Here is a 2,464-nt window from a genome sequence, read left to right as displayed (position 1 = left end):
TCTCTCTCTCTCTCTCTCTCTCTCTATAACATTTCTGTCCCCCTCACTTCTGAAATGATGGCTATGCCCCTGTATGGCATTATTAAATGTTCTTTTTAATAAAACATTAAGTTTTCATTATTAAAGGTTTTTTATATGAAGTAATATCAAGCTTATAATTATATGAAAACACTGGCTGTTAATTTGATTTGAAAAGTTGTTTAACCCTCAAATGATCTTCGTTTAATGTTTACACTTATGGTCTTTTGAAAAATTGAAAGAGTAATTGTAAAAAATATATACATTTTTAATCATACAAATAATATATCATTTTTTTGTTTACTTCTCATCTATACATTAAAGCTGTGTTTTGAAGTACTTTTGTACCTATTTACCACAAAATTCCTCAACTACACCATTAGCTTGCATGTGAAATATCAAATTTTTATGAAAAAAATCACTTAAATGATGATCTAAATTTGATTTAAGTTGTTTCTGGATATTGATCTAGGTGTTAGGTGTAGAATTCTGCCATCTGTTGGTTAGAGATAAACCTAAAATTATTAGAGTTTAGGAAAGAAATAGTTTTTACCAGCAGAGGGCCATAGAGAGCCATTAATTTTACTGGACGTGGCCAACTGCTCTTATCACAACTTTTGTGATACAATCTACAATCTACAAACAGTAGATTTTTTATTTTTGTTTTTGATGCATTTTGAAATGTCTGTTTTTACAAAATGCCACAGAAATTTGACAGAAAAATGCCACATAAGACAAACCTAGAGGACAAGACTTACAAATAAATGCAGGCTTGGTGAGCAGAAGAGACTTCTTTATAAAACATTAAAAATCTTACTGATCAAAAACTAGTTGGTTATATAGATTACAGAAATGTTATATTGTAATGTTTATATATATATATATATATAACATTTCTGTCGTCTTTTGAAAAATTGAAAGAGTAATTGTAAAAAATATATACATTTTTAATCATACAAATAATATATCATTTTTTTGTTTACTTCTTATCTATACATTAATGCTATGTTTTGGGAGATATTAAGTACTTTTGTTACTATTTAGCACAGAATTCCGCAACTACAGCATTAGCTTGCATGTGAAATATTAATTTTTTATGAAAAAATCACTTAAATGATTATCTAACTTTAATTTAAGCTGTTTCTGGATATTGATCTAGGTGTTAGGTGTAGAATTCTGCCATCTGTTGGTTAGAGATAAACCTAAAATTATTAGAGTTTAGGAAAGAAATAGTTTTTACCAGCAGAGGGCCATAGAGAGCCATTAATTTTACTGGACGTGGCCAACTGCTCTTATCACAACTTTTGTGATACAATCTACAATCTACAAACAGTAGATTTTTTATTTTTGTTTTTGATGCATTTTGAAATGTCTGTTTTTACAAAATGCCACAGAAATTTGACAGAAAAATGCCACATAAGACAAACCTAGAGGACAAGACTTAGAGTCAGATTGTAGTTGCATATTATTGATTTTACGGTAATGAACCAAGTGTAAAAAAAACAATAATTAACTTTAGAATGTAGAAGAAATTAAATAAATATGTAAATAAAGCCAACAGCAATATGAAGAAATCAACAGGAGTGAAGAGTGAACATCAAATAACAATAACATTTTTTACAATCACATTCTGTGGCACTCAAACCTGTGTGTGTGTGTGTGTGTGTGCGTGTGTGTGTGCGTGTGTGTGTGTGTGTGAGTGAGAGAGGGAGAGAGAGAGTGTGTGTGAGTGTGTGTGAGAGAGAGTGAGAGTGAGAGTGTGAGTGAGTGAGTGAGAGAGTGTGTGTGTGTGTGCATTATGTCTCACCTCTCTTTGTTCTGCACAATCTTTGTTCTGCATTTGTGGCTGATTTTATTTGCCAAATTCTATACAAATGCTCTATGTGGCAGTCATACCTGTGTGTGTGTGAGCATGTCTTTTCTACATTGCATTTGTGCTCTAGTACCAGGCCTTCATTTTGGTGTGAAAATTTTCAGATTTAATCCGGTAATGACGTGTGACGGCATAGTAGTGATGTCCCAATTCTTAGGGGAATATTTTCACCCCTACCCCTGGACACTCTGTTTCAAGAGACAAGGGGAAGGGGTAGGCGGATGGGTAGGGGAAGGGGAAGGGGAAGGGGTATAAAATAGAATTGGGATTGGGCCTTAGAGTCAGATTGTAGTTACATATTATTGATTTTACGGTAATGAACCAAGTGTAAAAAAAACAATAATTAACTTTAGAATGTAGAAGAAATTAAATAAATATGTAAATAAAGCCAACAGCAATATGAAGAAATCAACAGGAGTGAAGAGTGAACATCAAATAACAATAACATTTTTTACAATCACATTCTGTGGCAATCATACCTGTGTGTGTGTGTGTGTGCGTGTGCGTGTGTGTGTGAGTGAGTGTGAGTGAGTGAGTGTGAGTGAGTGTGAGTGTGTGTGTGTGTGCGTTTGT

The sequence above is a fragment of the Sinocyclocheilus anshuiensis genome, unplaced genomic scaffold, assembly GCF_001515605.1.
Source record: "Sinocyclocheilus anshuiensis isolate Anshui unplaced genomic scaffold, SAMN03320099.WGS_v1.1 scaffold1893, whole genome shotgun sequence".
NCBI classification, from domain to species: Eukaryota; Metazoa; Chordata; class Actinopteri; order Cypriniformes; family Cyprinidae; genus Sinocyclocheilus; species Sinocyclocheilus anshuiensis.
This window is presented reverse-complemented; position numbering follows the sequence as displayed.